Source organism: Ascaphus truei, chromosome 5 (genome assembly GCF_040206685.1).
Source record: "Ascaphus truei isolate aAscTru1 chromosome 5, aAscTru1.hap1, whole genome shotgun sequence".
Classification (NCBI taxonomy): Eukaryota; Metazoa; Chordata; class Amphibia; order Anura; family Ascaphidae; genus Ascaphus; species Ascaphus truei.
In genome coordinates, this window is record NC_134487.1 from 223,899,418 (window position 1) to 223,923,368 (window position 23,951).

General features: G+C 38.6%; 1 protein-coding gene across 1 annotated transcript in view; it reads right to left on the minus strand.

Moving 5' to 3' along the window:
- The window catches only part of LOC142495763 (RUN and FYVE domain-containing protein 1-like), a 597,647-nt gene that overhangs the window by 149,976 nt on the left and 423,720 nt on the right, over positions 1-23,951 (minus strand).

A 23,951-nucleotide genomic window follows, 5' to 3' on the forward strand; every position in this document is an offset into this window, starting at 1 on the left:
AAAATTATCACTGCTTAAGGCCACTGAGTAAATCATTTAAACAGGACTTGCACATCAAGGGACATACCAAAATTATCACTGCTTAAGGCCACTGAGTAAATCTTTTAAACAGGACTTGCGAATCAAGGGACATACCAAAATTATCACTGCTTAAGGCCACTGAGTAAATCTTTTAAACAGGACTTGCACATCAAGGGACATACCAAAATTATCACTGCTTAAGGCCACTGAGTAAATCTTTTAAACAGGACTTGCGCATCAAGGGACATACCAAAATTATCACTGCTTAAGGCCACTGAGTAAATCTTTTAAACAGGACTTGCGCATCAAGGGACATACCAAAATTATCACTGCTTAAGGCCACTGAGTAAATCTTTTAAACAGGACTTGCACATCAAGGGACATACCAAAATTATCACTGCTTAAGGCCACTGAGTAAATCTTTTAAACAGGACTTGCACATCAAGGGACATACCAAAATTATCACTGCTTAAGGCCACTGAGTAAATCTTTTAAAAAGGACTTGCACATCAAGGGACATACCAAAATTATCACTGCTTAAGGCCACTGAGTAAATCTTTTAAATAGGACTTGTACATCAAGGGACATACCAAAATTATCACTGCTTAAGGCCACTGAGTAAATCTTTTAAACAGGACTTGCACATCCAGGGACATACCAAAATGATCACTGCTTAAGGCCACTGAGTAAATCTTTTAAACAGGACTTGCACATCAAGGGACATACCAAAATGATCACTGCTTAAGGCCACTGAGTAAATATTTTAAACAGGACTTGCACATCAAGGGACATACCAAAATGATCACTGCTTAAGGCCACTGAGCGAATCTTTTAAACAGGACTTGCACATCAAGGGACATACCAAAATTATCACTGCTTAAGGCCACTGAGTGAATCTTTTAAACAGGACTTGCACATCAAGGGACATACCAAAATTATCACTGCTTAAGGCCACTGAGTAAATCTTTTAAACAGGACTTGCACATCAAGGGACATACCAAAATTATCAATGCTTAAGGCCACTGAGTAAATCTTTTAAACTGGACTTGCACATCAAGGGACATACCAAAATTATCACTGCTTAAGGCCACTGAGTAAATCTTTTAAACAGGACTTGCACATCAAGGGACATACCAAAATTATCACTGCTTAAGGCCACTGAGTAAATCTTTTAAACAGGACTTGCACATCAAGGGACATACCAAAATTATCACTGCTTAAGGCCACTGAGTAAATATTTTAAACAGGACTTGCACATCAAGGGAAACCCCAAAATTATCACTGCTTAAGGCCACTGAGTAAATTTTTTAAAAAGGACTTGCACATCAAAGGACATACCAAAATTATCACTGCTTAAGGCCACTGAGTAAATCTTTTAAACAGGACTTGCGCATCAAGGGACATACCAAAATTATCACTGCTTAAGGCCACTGAGTAAATCTTTTAAATAGGACTTGCGCATCAAGGGACATACCAAAATGATCACTGCTTAAGGCCACTGAGTAAATCTTTTAAACAGGACTTGCGCATCAAGGGACATACCAAAATAATCAATGCTTAAGGCCACTGAGTAAATCTTTTAAACAGGACTTGCACATCAAGGGACATACCAAAATTATCACTGCTTAAGGCCACTGAGTAAATCTTTTAAACAGGACTTGCACATCAAGGGACATACCAAAATTATCACTGCTTAAGGCCACTGAGTAAATCTTTTAAACAGGACTTGCGCATCAAGGGACATACCAAAATTATCACTGCTTAAGGCCACTGAGTAAATCTTTTAAACAGGACTTGCACATCAAGGGACATACCAAAATTATCACTGCTTAAGGCCACTGAGTAAATCTTTTAAACAGGACTTGCACATCAAGGGACATACCAAAAGTATCACTGCTTAAGGCCACTGAGTAAATCTTTTAAATAGGACTTGCGCATCAAGGGACATACCAAAATGATCACTGCTTAAGGCCACTGAGTAAATCTTTTAAACAGGACTTGCGCATCAAGGGACATACCAAAATAATCAATGCTTAAGGCCACTGAGTAAATCTTTTAAACAGGACTTGCACATCAAGGGACATACCAAAATTATCACTGCTTAAGGCCACTGAGTAAATCTTTTAAACAGGACTTGCACATCAAGGGACATACCAAAATTATCACTGCTTAAGGCCACTGAGTAAATCTTTTAAACAGGACTTGCACATCAAGGACATACCAAAATTATCACTGCTTAAGGCCACTGAGTAAATCTTTTAAACAGGACTTGCGCATCAAGGGACATACCAAAATTATCACTGCTTAAGGCCACTGAGTAAATCTTTTAAACAGGACTTGCGCATCAAGGGACATACCAAAATTATCACTGCTTAAGGCCACTGAGTAAATCTTTTAAACAGGACTTGCACATCAAGGGACATACCAAAATTATCACTGCTTAAGGCCACTGAGTAAATCTTTTAAACAGGACTTGCACATCAAGGGACATACCAAAATTATCACTGCTTAAGGCCACTGAGTAAATCTTTTAAACAGGACTTGCACATCCAGGGACATACCGAAATAATCACTGCTTAAGGCCACTGAGTAAATCTTTTAAACAGGACTTGCACATCAAGGGACATACCAAAATTATCACTGCTTAAGGCCACTGAGTAAATCTATTAAACAGGACTTGCACATCAAGGGACATACCAAAATTATCACTGCTTAAGGCCACTGAGTAAATCTTTTAAACAGGACTTGCACATCAAGGGACATACCAAAATTATCACTGCTTAAGGCCACTGAGTAAATCTTTTAAACAGGACTTGCACATCCAGGGACATACCAAAATGATCACTGCTTAAGGCCACTGAGTAAATCTTTTAAACAGGACTTGCACATCAAGGGACATACCAAAATGATCACTGCTTAAGGCCACTGAGTAAATATTTTAAACAGGACTTGCACATCAAGGGACATACCAAAATTATCACTGCTTAAGGCCACTGAGCGAATCTTTTAAACAGGACTTGCACATCAAGGGACATACCAAAATGATCACTGCTTAAGGCCACTGAGCGAATCTTTTAAACAGGACTTGCACATCAAGGGACATACCAAAATTATCACTGCTTAAGGCCACTGAGTGAATCTTTTAAACAGGACTTGCACATCAAGGGACATACCAAAATTATCACTGCTTAAGGCAACTGAGTAAATCTTTTAAACAGGACTTGCACATCAAGGGACATACCAAAATTATCAATGCTTAAGGCCACTGAGTAAATCTTTTAAACTGGACTTGCACATCAAGGGACATACCAAAATTATCACTGCTTAAGGCCACTGAGTAAATCTTTTAAACAGGACTTGCACATCAAGGGACATACCAAAATTATCACTGCTTAAGGCCACTGAGTAAATCTTTTAAACAGGACTTGCACATCAAGGGACATACCAAAATTATCACTGCTTAAGGCCACTGAGTAAATCTTTTAAATAGGACTTGTACATCAAGGGACATACCAAAATTATCACTGCTTAAGGCCACTGAGTAAGTCTTTTAAACGGGACTTGCACATCAAGGGACATACCAACATTATCACTGCTTAAGGCCACTGAGTAAATCTTTTAAACAGGACTTGCACATCAAGGGACATACCAAAATAATCAATGCTTAAGGCCACTGAGTAAATCTTTTAAACAGGACTTGCACATCAAGGGACATACCAAAATGATCACTGCTTAAGGCCACTGAGTAAATCTTTTAAACAGGACTTGCACATCAAGGGACATACCAAAATGATCACTGCTTAAGGCCACTGAGTAAATCTTTTAAACAGGACTTGCGAATCAAGGGACATACCAAAATTATCACTGCTTAAGGCCACTGAGTAAATCTTTTAAACAGGACTTGCGCATCAAGGGACATACCAAAATTATCACTGCTTAAGGCCACTGAGTAAATCTTTTAAACAGGACTTGCACATCAAGGGACATACCAAAATTATCACTGCTTAAGGCCACTGAGTAAATCTTTTAAACAGGACTTGCACATCAAGGGAAAACCCAAAATTATCACTGCTTAAGGCCACTGAGTAAATTTTTTAAAAAGGACTTGCACATCAAAGGACATACCAAAATTATCACTGCTTAAGGCCACTGAGTAAATCTTTTAAACAGGACTTGCGCATCAAGGGACATACCAAAATTATCACTGCTTAAGGCCACTGAGTAAATCTTTTAAACAGGACTTGCACATCAAGGGACATACCAAAATTATCACTGATTAAGGCCAATGAGTAAATCTTTTAAACAGAACTTGCACATCAAGGGACAAGCCAAAATTATCACTGCTTAAGGCCACTGAGTAAATCTTTTAAACAGGACTTGCGCATCAAGGGACATACCAAAATGATCACTGCTTAAGGCCACTGAGTAAATCTTTTAAACAGGACTTGCACATCAAGGGACATACCAAAATTATCACTGATTAAGGCCAATGAGTAAATCTTTTAAACAGAACTTGCACATCAAGGGACAAACCAAAATTATCACTGCTTAAGGCCACTGAGTAAATCTTTTAAACAGGACTTGCACATCAAGGGACATACCAAAATTATCACTGCTTAAGGCCACAGAGTAAATCTTTTAAACAGGACTTGCACATCAAGGGACATACCAAAATTATCACTGCTTAAGGCCACTGAGTAAATCTTTTAAACAGGACTTGCACATCAAGGGACATACCAAAATTATCACTGCTTAAGGCCACTGAGTAAATCTTTTAAACAGGACTTGCGCATCAAGGGACATACCAAAATTATCACTGCTTAAGGCCACTGAGTAAATCTTTTAAACAGGACTTGCGCATCAAGGGACATACCAAAATTATCACTGCTTAAGGCCACTGAGTAAATCTTTTAAACAGGACTTGCGCATCAAGGGACATACCAAAATTATCACTGCTTAAGGCCACTGAGTAAATCTTTTAAACAGGACTTGCGCATCAAGGGACATACCAAAATTATCACTGCTTAAGGCCACTGAGTAAATCTTTTAAACAGGACTTGCGCATCAAGGGACATACCAAAATTATCACTGCTTAAGGCCACTGAGTAAATCTTTTAAACAGGACTTGCGCATCAAGGGACATACCAAAATGATCACTGCTTAAGGCCACTGAGTAAATCTTTTAAATAGGACTTGCGCATCAAGGGACATACCAAAATGATCACTGCTTAAGGCCACTGAGTAAATCTTTTAAACAGGACTTGCGCATCAAGGGACATACCAAAATAATCAATGCTTAAGGCCACTGAGTAAATCTTTTAAACAGGACTTGCACATCAAGGGACATACCAAAATTATCACTGCTTAAGGCCACTGAGTAAATCTTTTAAACAGGACTTGCACATCAAGGGGCATACCAAAATTATCACTGCTTAAGGCCACTGAGTAAATCTTTTAAACAGGACTTGCACATCAAGGGACATACCAAAATTATCACTGCTTAAGGCCACTGAGTAAATCTTTTAAACAGGACTTGCACATCAAGGGACATACCAAAATTATCACTGCTTAAGGCCACTGAGTAAATCTTTTAAACAGGACTTGCGCATCAAGGGACATACCAAAATTATCACTGCTTAAGGCCACTGAGTAAATCTTTTAAACAGGACTTGCGCATCAAGGGACATACCAAAATTATCACTGCTTAAGGCCACTGAGTAAATCTTTTAAACAGGACTTGCACATCAAGGGACATACCAAAATTATCACTGCTTAAGGCCACTGAGTAAATCTTTTAAACAGGACTTGCACATCAAGGGACATACCAAAATTATCACTGCTTAAGGCCACTGAGTAAATCTTTTAAACAGGACTTGCACATCAAGGGACATACCAAAATTATCACTGCTTAAGGCCACTGAGTAAATCTTTTAAATAGGACTTGTACATCAAGGGACATACCAAAATTATCACTGCTTAAGGCCACTGAGTAAATCTTTTAAACAGGACTTGCACATCCAGGGACATACCAAAATGATCACTGCTTAAGGCCACTGAGTAAATCTTTTAAACAGGACTTGCACATCAAGGGACATACCAAAATTATCACTGCTTAAGGCCACTGAGTAAATATTTTAAACAGGACTTGCACATCAAGGGACATACCAAAATGATCACTGCTTAAGGCCACTGAGCGAATCTTTTAAACAGGACTTGCACATCAAGGGACATACCAAAATTATCACTGCTTAAGGCCACTGAGTGAATCTTTTAAACAGGACTTGCACATCAAGGGACATACCAAAATTATCACTGCTTAAGGCCACTGAGTAAATCTTTTAAACAGGACTTGCACATCAAGGGACATACCAAAATTATCAATGCTTAAGGCCACTGAGTAAATCTTTTAAACTGGACTTGCACATCAAGGGACATACCAAAATTATCACTGCTTAAGGCCACTGAGTAAATCTTTTAAACAGGACTTGCACATCAAGGGACATACCAAAATTATCACTGCTTAAGGCCACTGAGTAAATCTTTTAAACAGGACTTGCACATCAAGGGACATACCAAAAAAATCACTGCTTAAGGCCACTGAGTAAATCTTTTAAATAGGACTTGTACATCAAGGGACATACCAAAATTATCACTGCTTAAGGCCACTGAGTAAGTCTTTTAAACGGGACTTGCACATCAAGGGACATACCAACATTATCACTGCTTAAGGCCACTGAGTAAATCTTTTAAACAGGACTTGCACATCAAGGGACATACCAAAATAATCAATGCTTAAGGCCACTGAGTAAATCTTTTAAACAGGACTTGCACATCAAGGGACATACCAAAATGATCACTGCTTAAGGCCACTGAGTAAATCTTTTAAACAGGACTTGCACATCAAGGGACATACCAAAATTATCACTGCTTAAGGCCACTGAGTAAATCTTTTAAACAGGACTTGCGAATCAAGGGACATACCAAAATTATCACTGCTTAAGGCCACTGAGTAAATCTTTTAAACAGGACTTGCGCATCAAGGGACATACCAAAATTATCACTGCTTAAGGCCACTGAGTAAATCTTTTAAACAGGACTTGCACATCAAGGGACATACCAAAATTATCACTGCTTAAGGCCACTGAGTAAATCTTTTAAACAGGACTTGCACATCAAGGGAAAACCCAAAATTATCACTGCTTAAGGCCACTGAGTAAATTTTTTAAAAAGGACTTGCACATCAAAGGACATACCAAAATTATCACTGCTTAAGGCCACTGAGTAAATCTTTTAAACAGGACTTGCGCATCAAGGGACATACCAAAATTATCAATGCTTAAGGCCACTGAGTAAATCTTTTAAACAGGACTTGCGCATCAAGGGACATACCAAAATTATCAATGCTTAAGGCCACTGAGTAAATCTTTTAAACAGGACTTGCGCATCAAGGGACATACCAAAATTATCACTGCTTAAGGCCACTGAGTAAATCTTTTAAACAGGACTTGCGCATAAAGGGACATACCAAAATTATCACTGCTTAAGGCCACTGAGTAAATCTTTTAAACAGAACTTGCGCATCAAGGGACATACCAAAATTATCACTGCTTAAGGCCACTGAGTAAATCTTTTAAACAGGACTTGCGCATCAAGGGACATACCAAAATTATCACTGCTTAAGGCCACTGAGTAAATCTTTTAAACAGGACTTGCGCATCAAGGGACATACCAAAATTATCACTGCTTAAGGCCACTGAGTAAATTTTTTAAACAGGACTTGCGCATCAAGGGACATACCAAAATTATCAATGCTTAAGGCCACTGAGTAAATCTTTTAAACTGGACTTGCACATCAAGGGACATACCAAAATTATCACTGCTTAAGGCCACTGAGTAAATCTTTTAAACAGGACTTGCACATCAAGGGACATACCAAAATTATCACTGCTTAAGGCCACTGAGTAAATCTTTTAAACAGGACTTGCACATCAAGGGACATACCAAAATTATCACTGCTTAAGGCCACTGAGTAAATCTTTAAACAGGACTTGTACATCAAGGGACATACCAAAATTATCACTGCTTAAGGCCACTGAGTAAGTCTTTTAAACGGGACTTGCACATCAAGGGACATACCAACATTATCACTGCTTAAGGCCACTGAGTAAATCTTTTAAACAGGACTTGCACATCAAGGGACATACCAAAATAATCAATGCTTAAGGCCACTGAGTAAATCTTTTAAACAGGACTTGCACATCAAGGGACATACCAAAATAATCAATGCTTAAGGCCACTGAGTAAATCTTTTAAACAGGACTTGCACATCAAGGGACATACCAAAATTATCACTGCTTAAGGCCACTGAGTAAATCTTTTAAACAGGACTTGCGAATCAAGGGACATACCAAAATTATCACTGCTTAAGGCCACTGAGTAAATCTTTTAAACAGGACTTGCGCATCAAGGGACATACCAAAATTATCACTGCTTAAGGCCACTGAGTAAATCTTTTAAACAGGACTTGCACATCAAGGGACATACCAAAATTATCACTGCTTAAGGCCACTGAGTAAATCTTTTAAACAGGACTTGCACATCAAGGGACATACCAAAATTATCACTGCTTAAGGCCACTGAGTAAATCTTTTAAACAGGTTTGCACATCAAGGGACATACCAAAATTATCACTGCTTAAGGCCACTGAGTAAATCTTTTAAACAGGACTTGCACATCAAGGGACATACCAAAATTATCACTGCTTAAGGCCACTGAGTAAATCTTTTAAACAGGACTTGCACATCAAGGGACATACCAAAATTATCACTGCTTAAGGCCACTGAGTAAATCTTTTAAACAGGACTTGCACATCAAGGGACATACCAAAATTATCACTGCTTAAAGTCACTGAGTAAATCTTTTAAACAGGACTTGCACATCAAGGGACATACCAAAATTATCACTGCTGAAGGCCACTGAGTAAATCTTTTAAACAGGACTTGCACATCAAGGGACATACCAAAATTATCACTGATTAAGGCCAATGAGTAAATCTTTTAAACAGAACTTGCACATCAAGGGACAAACCAAAATTATCACTGCTTAAGGCCACTGAGTAAATCTTTTAAACAGGACTTGCACATCAAGGGACATACCAAAATTATCACTGCTTAAGGCCACTGAGTAAATCTTTTAAACAGGACTTGCACATCAAGGGACATACCAAAATTATCACTGCTTAAGGCCACTGAGTAAATCTTTTAAACAGGACTTGCGCATCAAGGGACATACCAAAATTATCACTGCTTAAGGCCACTGAGTAAATCTTTTAAACAGGACTTGCGCATCAAGGGACATACCAAAATTATCACTGCTTAAGGCCACTGAGTAAATCTTTTAAACAGGACTTGCGCATCAAGGGACATACCAAAATTATCACTGCTTAAGGCCACTGAGTAAATCTTTTAAACAGGACTTGCGCATCAAGGGACATACCAAAATTATCACTGCTTAAGGCCACTGAGTAAATCTTTTAAACAGGACTTGCGCATCAAGGGACATACCAAAATTATCACTGCTTAAGGCCACTGAGTAAATCTTTTAAATAGGACTTGCGCATCAAGGGACATACCAAAATGATCACTGCTTAAGGCCACTGAGTAAATCTTTTAAACAGGACTTGCGCATCAAGGGACATATCAAAATAATCAATGCTTAAGGCCACTGAGTAAATCTTTTAAACAGGACTTGCACATCAAGGGACATACCAAAATTATCACTGCTTAAGGCCACTGAGTAAATCTTTTAAACAGGACTTGCGCATCAAGGGACATACCAAAATTATCACTGCTTAAGGCCACTGAGTAAATCTTTTAAACAGGACTTGCGCATCAAGGGACATACCAAAATTATCACTGCTTAAGGCCACTGAGTAAATCTTTTAAACAGGACTTGCACATCAAGGGACATACCAAAATTATCACTGCTTAAGGCCACTGAGTAAATCTTTTAAACAGGACTTGCACATCAAGGGACATACCAAAATTATCACTGCTTAAGGCCACTGAGTAAATCTTTTAAACAGGACTTGCACATCAAGGGACATACCAAAATTATCACTGCTTAAGGCCACTGAGTAAATCTTTTAAACAGGACTTGCACATCAAGGGACATACCAAAATTATCACTGCTTAAGGCCACTGAGTAAATCTTTTAAACAGGACTTGCACATCAAGGGACATACCAAAATTATCACTGCTTAAGGCCACTGAGTAAATCTTTTAAACAGGACTTGCACATCAAGGGACATACCAAAATTATCACTGCTTAAGGCCACTGAGTAAATCTATTAAACAGGACTTGCACATCAAGGGACATACCAAAATTATCACTGCTTAAGGCCACTGAGTAAATCTTTTAAACAGGACTTGCACATCAAGGGACATACCAAAATTATCACTGCTTAAGGCCACTGAGTAAATCTTTTAAACAGGACTTGCACATCAAGGGACATGCCAAAATTATCACTGCTTAAGGCCACTGAGTAAATCTTTTAAACAGGACTTGCACATCCAGGGACATACCAAAATGATCACTGCTTAAGGCCACTGAGTAAATCTTTTAAACAGGACTTGCACATCAAGGGACATACCAAAATGATCACTGCTTAAGGCCACTGAGTAAATATTTTAAACAGGACTTGCACATCAAGGGACATACCAAAATGATCACTGCTTAAGGCCACTGAGCGAATCTTTTAAACAGGACTTGCACATCAAGGGACATACCAAAATTATCACTGCTTAAGGCCACTGAGTGAATCTTTTAAACAGGACTTGCACATCAAGGGACATACCAAAATTATCACTGCTTAAGGCCACTGAGTAAATCTTTTAAACAGGACTTGCGCATCAAGGGACATACCAAAATTATCAATGCTTAAGGCCACAGAGTAAATCTTTTAAACAGGACTTGCACATCAAGGGACATACCAAAATTATCACTGCTTAAGGCCACTGAGTAAATCTTTTAAACAGGACTTGCACATCAAGGGACATACCAAAATTATCACTGCTTAAGGCCACTGAGTAAATCTTTTAAACAGGACTTGCGCATCAAGGGACATACCAAAATTATCACTGCTTAAGGCCACTGAGTAAATCTTTTAAACAGGACTTGCGCATCAAGGGACATACCAAAATTATCACTGCTTAAGGCCACTGAGTAAATCTTTTAAACAGGACTTGCGCATCAAGGGACATACCAAAATTATCACTGCTTAAGGCCACTGAGTAAATCTTTTAAACAGGACTTGCGCATCAAGGGACATACCAAAATTATCACTGCTTAAGGCCACTGAGTAAATCTTTTAAACAGGACTTGCGCATCAAGGGACATACCAAAATTATCACTGCTTAAGGCCACTGAGTAAATCTTTTAAATAGGACTTGCGCATCAAGGGACATACCAAAATGATCACTGCTTAAGGCCACTGAGTAAATCTTTTAAACAGGACTTGCGCATCAAGGGACATACCAAAATAATCAATGCTTAAGGCCACTGAGTAAATCTTTTAAACAGGACTTGCACATCAAGGGACATACCAAAATTATCACTGCTTAAGGCCACTGAGTAAATCTTTTAAACAGGACTTGCACATCAAGGGACATACCAAAATTATCACTGCTTAAGGCCACTGAGTAAATCTTTTAAACAGGACTTGCACATCAAGGGACATACCAAAATTATCACTGCTTAAGGCCACTGAGTAAATCTTTTAAACAGGACTTGCGCATCAAGGGACATACCAAAATTATCACTGCTTAAGGCCACTGAGTAAATCTTTTAAACAGGACTTGCGCATCAAGGGACATACCAAAATTATCACTGCTTAAGGCCACTGTGTAAATCTTTTAAACAGGACTTGCGCATCAAGGGACATACCAAAATTATCACTGCTTAAGGCCACTGAGTAAATCTTTTAAACAGGACTTGCACATCAAGGGACATACCAAAATTATCACTGCTTAAGGCCACTGAGTAAATCTTTTAAACAGGACTTGCACATCAAGGGACATACCAAAATTATCACTGCTTAAGGCCACTGAGTAAATCTTTTAAACAGGACTTGCACATCAAGGGACATACCAAAATTATCACTGCTTAAGGCCACTGAGTAAATCTTTTAAACAGGACTTGCACATCAAGGGACATACCAAAATTATCACTGCTTAAGGCCACTGAGTAAATCTTTTAAACAGGACTTGCACATCCAGGGACATACCAAAATGATCACTGCTTAAGGCCACTGAGTAAATCTTTTAAACAGGACTTGCACATCAAGGGACATACCAAAATTATCACTGCTTAAGGCCACTGAGTAAATCTATTAAACAGGACTTGCACATCAAGGGACATACCAAAATTATCACTGCTTAAGGCCACTGAGTAAATCTTTTAAACAGGACTTGCACATCAAGGGACATACCAAAATTATCACTGCTTAAGGCCACTGAGTAAATCTTTTAAACAGGACTTGCACATCAAGGGACATACCAAAATTATCACTGCTTAAGGCCACTGAGTAAATCTTTTAAACAGGACTTGCACATCCAGGGACATACCAAAATGATCACTGCTTAAGGCCACTGAGTAAATCTTTTAAACAGGACTTGCACATCAAGGGACATACCAAAATGATCACTGCTTAAGGCCACTGAGTAAATATTTTAAACAGGACTTGCACATCAAGGGACATACCAAAATGATCACTGCTTAAGGCCACTGAGCGAATCTTTTAAACAGGACTTGCACATCAAGGGACATACCAAAATTATCACTGCTTAAGGCCACTGAGTGAATCTTTTAAACAGGACTTGCACATCAAGGGACATACCAAAATTATCACTGCTTAAGGCAACTGAGTAAATCTTTTAAACAGGACTTGCACATCAAGGGACATACCAAAATTATCAATGCTTAAGGCCACTGAGTAAATCTTTTAAACTGGACTTGCACATCAAGGGACATACCAACATTATCACTGCTTAAGGCCACTGAGTAAATCTTTTAAACAGGACTTGCACATCAAGGGACATACCAAAATTATCACTGCTTAAGGCCACTGAGTAAATCTTTTAAACAGGACTTGCACATCAAGGGACATACCAAAATTATCACTGCTTAAGGCCACTGAGTAAATCTTTTAAACAGGACTTGCACATCAAGGGACATACCAAAATTATCACTGCTTAAGGCCACTGAGTAAATCTTTTAAACAGGACTTGCACATCAAGGGACATACCAAAATTATCACTGATTAAGGCCAATGAGTAAATCTTTTAAACAGAACTTGCACATCAAGGGACAAACCAAAATTATCACTGCTTAAGGCCACTGAGTAAATCTTTTAAACAGGACTTGCGCATCAAGGGACATACCAAAATGATCACTGCTTAAGGCCACTGAGTAAATCTTTTAAACAGGACTTGCACATCAAGGGACATACCAAAATTATCACTGATTAAGGCCAATGAGTAAATCTTTTAAACAGAACTTGCACATCAAGGGACAAACCAAAATTATCACTGCTTAAGGCCACTGAGTAAATCTTTTAAACAGGACTTGCACATCAAGGGACATACCAAAATTATCACTGCTTAAGGCCACAGAGTAAATCTTTTAAACAGGACTTGCACATCAAGGGACATACCAAAATTATCACTGCTTAAGGCCACTGAGTAAATCTTTTAAACAGGACTTGCACATCAAGGGACATACCAAAATTATCACTGCTTAAGGCCACTGAGTAAATCTTTTAAACAGGACTTGCGCATCAAGGGACATACCAAAATTATCACTGCTTAAGGCCACTGAGTAAATCTTTTAAACAGGACTTGCGCATCAAGGGACATACCAAAATTATCACTGCTTAAGGCCACTGAGTAAATCTTTTAAACAGGACTTGCGCATCAAGGGACATACCAAAATTATCACTGCTTAAGGCCACTGAGTAAATCTTTTAAACAGGACTTGCGCATCAAGGGACATACCAAAATTATCACTGCTTAAGGCCACTGAGTAAATTTTTTAAACAGGACTTGCGCATCAAGGGACATACCAAAATTATCACTGCTTAAGGCCACTGAGTAAATCTTTTAAACAGGACTTGCGCATCAAGGGACATACCAAAATGATCACTGCTTAAGGCCACTGAGTAAATCTTTTAAATAGGACTTGCGCATCAAGGGACATACCAAAATGATCACTGCTTAAGGCCACTGAGTAAATCTTTTAAACAGGACTTGCGCATCAAGGGACATACCAAAATAATCAATGCTTAAGGCCACTGAGTAAATCTTTTAAACAGGACTTGCACATCAAGGGACATACCAAAATTATCACTGCTTAAGGCCACTGAGTAAATCTTTTAAACAGGACTTGCACATCAAGGGGCATACCAAAATTATCACTGCTTAAGGCCACTGAGTAAATCTTTTAAACAGGACTTGCACATCAAGGGACATACCAAAATTATCACTGCTTAAGGCCACTGAGTAAATCTTTTAAACAGGACTTGCACATCAAGGGACATACCAAAATTATCACTGCTTAAGGCCACTGAGTAAATCTTTTAAACAGGACTTGCGCATCAAGGGACATACCAAAATTATCACTGCTTAAGGCCACTGAGTAAATCTTTTAAACAGGACTTGCGCATCAAGGGACATACCAAAATTATCACTGCTTAAGGCCACTGAGTAAATCTTTTAAACAGGACTTGCACATCAAGGGACATACCAAAATTATCACTGCTTAAGGCCACTGAGTAAATCTTTTAAACAGGACTTGCACATCAAGGGACATACCAAAATTATCACTGCTTAAGGCCACTGAGTAAATCTTTTAAACAGGACTTGCACATCAAGGGACATACCAAAATTATCACTGCTTAAGGCCACTGAGTAAATCTTTTAAATAGGACTTGTACATCAAGGGACATACCAAAATTATCACTGCTTAAGGCCACTGAGTAAATCTTTTAAACAGGACTTGCACATCCAGGGACATACCAAAATGATCACTGCTTAAGGCCACTGAGTAAATCTTTTAAACAGGACTTGCACATCAAGGGACATACCAAAATTATCACTGCTTAAGGCCACTGAGTAAATATTTTAAACAGGACTTGCACATCAAGGGACATACCAAAATGATCACTGCTTAAGGCCACTGAGCGAATCTTTTAAACAGGACTTGCACATCAAGGGACATACCAAAATTATCACTGCTTAAGGCCACTGAGTGAATCTTTTAAACAGGACTTGCACATCAAGGGACATACCAAAATTATCACTGCTTAAGGCCACTGAGTAAATCTTTTAAACAGGACTTGCACATCAAGGGACATACCAAAATTATCAATGCTTAAGGCCACTGAGTAAATCTTTTAAACTGGACTTGCACATCAAGGGACATACCAAAATTATCACTGCTTAAGGCCACTGAGTAAATCATTTAAACAGGACTTGCACATCAAGGGACATACCAAAATTATCACTGCTTAAGGCCACTGAGTAAATCTTTTAAACAGGACTTGCACATCAAGGGACATACCAAAATTATCACTGCTTAAGGCCACTGAGTAAATCTTTTAAATAGGACTTGTACATCAAGGGACATACCAAAATTATCACTGCTTAAGGCCACTGAGTAAATCTTTTAAACAGGACTTGCACATCCAGGGACATACCAAAATGATCACTGCTTAAGGCCACTGAGTAAATCTTTTAAACAGGACTTGCACATCAAGGGACATACCAAAATTATCACTGCTTAAGGCCACTGAGTAAATATTTTAAACAGGACTTGCACATCAAGGGACATACCAAAATGATCACTGCTTAAGGCCACTGAGCGAATCTTTTAAACAGGACTTGCACATCAAGGGACATACCAAAATTATCACTGCTTAAGGCCACTGAGTGAATCTTTTAAACAGGACTTGCACATCAAGGGACATACCAAAATGATCACTGCTTAAGGCCACTGAGTAAATCTTTTAAACAGGACTTGCACATCAAGGGACATACCAAAATTATCACTGCTTAAGGCCACTGAGTAAATCTTTTAAACAGGACTTGCGAATCAAGGGACATACCAAAATTATCACTGCTTAAGGCCACTGAGTAAATCTTTTAAACAGGACTTGCGCATCAAGGGACATACCAAAATTATCACTGCTTAAGGCCACTGAGTAAATCTTTTAAACAGGACTTGCACATCAAGGGACATACCAAAATTATCACTGCTTAAGGCCACTGAGTAAATCTTTTAAATAGGACTTGTACATCAAGGGACATACCAAAATTATCACTGCTTAAGGCCACTGAGTAAATCTTTTAAACAGGACTTGCACATCCAGGGACATACCAAAATGATCACTGCTTAAGGCCACTGAGTAAATCTTTTAAACAGGACTTGCACATCAAGGGACATACCAAAATTATCACTGCTTAAGGCCACTGAGTAAATATTTTAAACAGGACTTGCACATCAAGGGACATACCAAAATGATCACTGCTTAAGGCCACTGAGCGAATCTTTTAAACAGGACTTGCACATCAAGGGACATACCAAAATTATCACTGCTTAAGGCCACTGAGTGAATCTTTTAAACAGGACTTGCACATCAAGGGACATACCAAAATTATCACTGCTTAAGGCCACTGAGTAAATCTTTTAAACAGGACTTGCACATCAAGGGACATACCAAAATTATCAATGCTTAAGGCCACTGAGTAAATCTTTTAAACTGGACTTGCACATCAAGGGACATACCAAAATTATCACTGCTTAAGGCCACTGAGTAAATCTTTTAAACAGGACTTGCACATCAAGGGACATACCAAAATTATCACTGCTTAAGGCCACTGAGTAAATCTTTTAAACAGGACTTGCACATCAAGGGACATACCAAAATTATCACTGCTTAAGGCCACTGAGTAAATCTTTTAAATAGGACTTGTACATCAAGGGACATACCAAAATTATCACTGCTTAAGGCCACTGAGTAAATCTTTTAAACAGGACTTGCACATCCAGGGACATACCAAAATGATCACTGCTTAAGGCCACTGAGTAAATCTTTTAAACAGGACTTGCACATCAAGGGACATACCAAAATTATCACTGCTTAAGGCCACTGAGTAAATATTTTAAACAGGACTTGCACATCAAGGGACATACCAAAATGATCACTGCTTAAGGCCACTGAGCGAATCTTTTAAACAGGACTTGCACATCAAGGGACATACCAAAATTATCACTGCTTAAGGCCACTGAGTGAATCTTTTAAACAGGACTTGCACATCAAGGGACATACCAAAATTATCACTGCTTAAGGCCACTGAGTAAATCTTTTAAACAGGACTTGCACATCAAGGGACATACCAAAATTATCAATGCTTAAGGCCACTGAGTAAATCTTTTAAACTGGACTTGCACATCAAGGGACATACCAAAATTATCACTGCTTAAGGCCACTGAGTAAATCATTTAAACAGGACTTGCACATCAAGGGACATACCAAAATTATCACTGCTTAAGGCCACTGAGTAAATCTTTTAAACAGGACTTGCACATCAAGGGACATACCAAAATTATCACTGCTTAAGGCCACTGAGTAAATCTTTTAAATAGGACTTGTACATCAAGGGACATACCAAAATTATCACTGCTTAAGGCCACTGAGTAAATCTTTTAAACAGGACTTGCACATCCAGGGACATACCAAAATGATCACTGCTTAAGGCCACTGAGTAAATCTTTTAAACAGGACTTGCACATCAAGGGACATACCAAAATTATCACTGCTTAAGGCCACTGAGTAAATATTTTAAACAGGACTTGCACATCAAGGGACATACCAAAATGATCACTGCTTAAGGCCACTGAGCGAATCTTTTAAACAGGACTTGCACATCAAGGGACATACCAAAATTATCACTGCTTAAGGCCACTGAGTGAATCTTTTAAACAGGACTTGCACATCAAGGGACATACCAAAATTATCACTGCTTAAGGCCACTGAGTAAATCTTTTAAACAGGACTTGCACATCAAGGGACATACCAAAATTATCAATGCTTAAGGCCACTGAGTAAATCTTTTAAACTGGACTTGCACATCAAGGGACATACCAAAATTATCACTGCTTAAGGCCACTGAGTAAATCATTTAAACAGGACTTGCACATCAAGGGACATACCAAAATTATCACTGCTTAAGGCCACTGAGTAAATCTTTTAAACAGGACTTGCACATCAAGGGACATACCAAAAAAATCACTGCTTAAGGCCACTGAGTAAATCTTTTAAATAGGACTTGTACATCAAGGGACATACCAAAATTATCACTGCTTAAGGCCACTGAGTAAGTCTTTTAAACGGGACTTGCACATCAAGGGACATACCAACATTATCACTGCTTAAGGCCACTGAGTATATCTTTTAAACAGGACTTGCACATCAAGGGACATACCAAAATAATCAATGCTTAAGGCCACTGAGTAAATCTTTTAAACAGGACTTGCACATCAAGGGACATACCAAAATGATCACTGCTTAAGGCCACTGAGTAAATCTTTTAAACAGGACTTGCACATCAAGGGACATACCAAAATTATCACTGCTTAAGGCCACTGAGTAAATCTTTTAAACAGGACTTGCGAATCAAGGGACATACCAAAATTATCACTGCTTAAGGCCACTGAGTAAATCTTTTAAACAGGACTTGCGCATCAAGGGACATACCAAAATTATCACTGCTTAAGGCCACTGAGTAAATCTTTTAAACAGGACTTGCACATCAAGGGACATACCAAAATTATCACTGCTTAAGGCCACTGAGTAAATCTTTTAAACAGGATTTGCACATCAAGGGAAAACCCAAAATTATCACTGCTTAAGGCCACTGAGTAAATTTTTTAAAAAGGACTTGCACATCAAAGGACATACCAAAATTATCACTGCTTAAGGCCACTGAGTAAATCTTTTAAACAGGACTTGCGCATCAAGGGACATACCAAAATTATCAATGCTTAAGGCCACTGAGTAAATCTTTTAAACAGGACTTGCGCATCAAGGGACATACCAAAATTATCAATGCTTAAGGCCACTGAGTAAATCTTTTAAACAGGACTTGCGCATCAAGGGACATACCAAAATTATCACTGCTTAAGGCCACTGAGTAAATCTTTTAAACAGGACTTGCGCATAAAGGGACATACCAAAATTATCACTGCTTAAGGCCACTGAGTAAATCTTTTAAACAGAACTTGCGCATCAAGGGACATACCAAAATTATCACTGCTTAAGGCCACTGAGTAAATCTTTTAAACAGGACTTGCGCATCAAGGGACATACCAAAATTATCACTGCTTAAGGCCACTGAGTAAATCTTTTAAACAGGACTTGCGCATCAAGGGACATACCAAAATTATCACTGCTTAAGGCCACTGAGTAAATTTTTTAAACAGGACTTGCGCATCAAGGGACATACCAAAATTATCAATGCTTAAGGCCACTGAGTAAATCTTTTAAACTGGACTTGCACATCAAGGGACATACCAAAATTATCACTGCTTAAGGCCACTGAGTAAATCTTTTAAACAGGACTTGCACATCAAGGGACATACCAAAATTATCACTGCTTAAGGCCACTGAGTAAATCTTTTAAACAGGACTTGCACATCAAGGGACATACCAAAATTATCACTGCTTAAGGCCACTGAGTAAATCTTTTAAACAGGACTTGTACATCAAGGGACATACCAAAATTATCACTGCTTAAGGCCACTGAGTAAGTCTTTTAAACGGGACTTGCACATCAAGGGACATACCAACATTATCACTGCTTAAGGCCACTGAGTAAATCTTTTAAACAGGACTTGCACATCAAGGGACATACCAAAATAATCAATGCTTAAGGCCACTGAGTAAATCTTTTAAACAGGACTTGCACATCAAGGGACATACCAAAATAATCAATGCTTAAGGCCACTGAGTAAATCTTTTAAACAGGACTTGCACATCAAGGGACATACCAAAATTATCACTGCTTAAGGCCACTGAGTAAATCTTTTAAACAGGACTTGCGAATCAAGGGACATACCAAAATTATCACTGCTTAAGGCCACTGAGTAAATCTTTTAAACAGGACTTGCGCATCAAGGGACATACCAAAATTATCACTGCTTAAGGCCACTGAGTAAATCTTTTAAACAGGACTTGCACATCAAGGGACATACCAAAATTATCACTGCTTAAGGCCACTGAGTAAATCTTTTAAACAGGACTTGCACATCAAGGGACATACCAAAATTATCACTGCTTAAGGCCACTGAGTAAATCTTTTAAACAGGTTTGCACATCAAGGGACATACCAAAATTATCACTGCTTAAGGCCACTGAGTAAATCTTTTAAACAGGACTTGCACATCAAGGGACATACCAAAATTATCACTGCTTAAGGCCACTGAGTAAATCTTTTAAACAGGACTTGCACATCAAGGGACATACCAAAATTATCACTGCTTAAGGCCACTGAGTAAATCTTTTAAACAGGACTTGCACATCAAGGGACATACCAAAATTATCACTGCTTAAAGTCACTGAGTAAATCTTTTAAACAGGACTTGCACATCAAGGGACATACCAAAATTATCACTGCTGAAGGCCACTGAGTAAATCTTTTAAACAGGACTTGCACATCAAGGGACATACCAAAATTATCACTGATTAAGGCCAATGAGTAAATCTTTTAAACAGAACTTGCACATCAAGGGACAAACCAAAATTATCACTGCTTAAGGCCACTGAGTAAATCTTTTAAACAGGACTTGCACATCAAGGGACATACCAAAATTATCACTGCTTAAGGCCACAGAGTAAATCTTTTAAACAGGACTTGCACATCAAGGGACATACCAAAATTATCACTGCTTAAGGCCACTGAGTAAATCTTTTAAACAGGACTTGCACATCAAGGGACATACCAAAATTATCACTGCTTAAGGCCACTGAGTAAATCTTTTAAACAGGACTTGCGCATCAAGGGACATACCAAAATTATCACTGCTTAAGGCCACTGAGTAAATCTTTTAAACAGGACTTGCGCATCAAGGGACATACCAAAATTATCACTGCTTAAGGCCACTGAGTAAATCTTTTAAACAGGACTTGCGCATCAAGGGACATACCAAAATTATCACTGCTTAAGGCCACTGAGTAAATCTTTTAAACAGGACTTGCGCATCAAGGGACATACCAAAATTATCACTGCTTAAGGCCACTGAGTAAATCTTTTAAACAGGACTTGCGCATCAAGGGACATACCAAAATTATCACTGCTTAAGGCCACTGAGTAAATCTTTTAAATAGGACTTGCGCATCAAGGGACATACCAAAATGATCACTGCTTAAGGCCACTGAGTAAATCTTTTAAACAGGACTTGCGCATCAAGGGACATATCAAAATAATCAATGCTTAAGGCCACTGAGTAAATCTTTTAAACAGGACTTGCACATCAAGGGACATACCAAAATTATCACTGCTTAAGGCCACTGAGTAAATCTTTTAAACAGGACTTGCGCATCAAGGGACATACCAAAATTATCACTGCTTAAGGCCACTGAGTAAATCTTTTAAACAGGACTTGCGCATCAAGGGACATACCAAAATTATCACTGCTTAAGGCCACTGAGTAAATCTTTTAAACAGGACTTGCACATCAAGGGACATACCAAAATTATCACTGCTTAAGGCCACTGAGTAAATCTTTTAAACAGGACTTGCACATCAAGGGACATACCAAAATTATCACTGCTTAAGGCCACTGAGTAAATCTTTTAAACAGGACTTGCACATCAAGGGACATACCAAAATTATCACTGCTTAAGGCCACTGAGTAAATCTTTTAAACAGGACTTGCACATCAAGGGACATACCAAAATTATCACTGCTTAAGGCCACTGAGTAAATCTTTTAAACAGGACTTGCACATCAAGGGACATACCAAAATTATCACTGCTTAAGGCCACTGAGTAAATCTTTTAAACAGGACTTGCACATCAAGGGACATACCAAAATTATCACTGCTTAAGGCCACTGAGTAAATCTTTTAAACAGGACTTGCACATCAAGGGACATACCAAAATTATCACTGCTTAAGGCCACTGAGTAAATCTTTTAAACAGGACTTGCACATCAAGGGACATGCCAAAATTATCACTGCTTAAGGCCACTGAGTAAATCTTTTAAACAGGACTTGCACATCCAGGGACATACCAAAATGATCACTGCTTAAGGCCACTGAGTAAATCTTTTAAACAGGACTTGCACATCAAGGGACATACCAAAATGATCACTGCTTAAGGCCACTGAGTAAATATTTTAAACAGGACTTGCACATCAAGGGACATACCAAAATGATCACTGCTTAAGGCCACTGAGCGAATCTTTTAAACAGGACTTGCACATCAAGGGACATACCAAAATTATCACTGCTTAAGGCCACTGAGTGAATCTTTTAAACAGGACTTGCACATCAAGGGACATACCAAAATTATCACTGCTTAAGGCCACTGAGTAAATCTTTTAAACAGGACTTGCGCATCAAGGGACATACCAAAATTATCAATGCTTAAGGCCACAGAGTAAATCTTTTAAACAGGACTTGCACATCAAGGGACATACCAAAATTATCACTGCTTAAGGCCACTGAGTAAATCTTTTAAACAGGACTTGCACATCAAGGGACATACCAAAATTATCACTGCTTAAGGCCACTGAGTAAATCTTTTAAACAGGACTTGCGCATCAAGGGACATACCAAAATTATCACTGCTTAAGGCCACTGAGTAAATCTTTTAAACAGGACTTGCGCATCAAGGGACATACCAAAATTATCACTGCTTAAGGCCACTGAGTAAATCTTTTAAACAGGACTTGCGCATCAAGGGACATACCAAAATTATCACTGCTTAAGGCCACTGAGTAAATCTTTTAAACAGGACTTGCGCATCAAGGGACATACCAAAATTATCACTGCTTAAGGCCACTGAGTAAATCTTTTAAACAGGACTTGCGCATCAAGGGACATACCAAAATTATCACTGCTTAAGGCCACTGAGTAAATCTTTTAAATAGGACTTGCGCATCAAGGGACATACCAAAATGATCACTGCTTAAGGCCACTGAGTAAATCTTTTAAACAGGACTTGCGCATCAAGGGACATACCAAAATAATCAATGCTTAAGGCCACTGAGTAAATCTTTTAAACAGGACTTGCACATCAAGGGACATACCAAAATTATCACTGCTTAAGGCCACTGAGTAAATCTTTTAAACAGGACTTGCACATCAAGGGACATACCAAAATTATCACTGCTTAAGGCCACTGAGTAAATCTTTTAAACAGGACTTGCACATCAAGGGACATACCAAAATTATCACTGCTTAAGGCCACTGAGTAAATCTTTTAAACAGGACTTGCGCATCAAGGGACATACCAAAATTATCACTGCTTAAGGCCACTGAGTAAATCTTTTAAACAGGACTTGCGCATCAAGGGACATACCAAAATTATCACTGCTTAAGGCCACTGTGTAAATCTTTTAAACAGGACTTGCGCATCAAGGGACATACCAAAATTATCACTGCTTAAGGCCACTGAGTAAATCTTTTAAACAGGACTTGCACATCAAGGGACATACCAAAATTATCACTGCTTAAGGCCACTGAGTAAATCTTTTAAACAGGACTTGCACATCAAGGGACATACCAAAATTATCACTGCTTAAGGCCACTGAGTAAATCTTTTAAACAGGACTTGCACATCAAGGGACATACCAAAATTATCACTGCTTAAG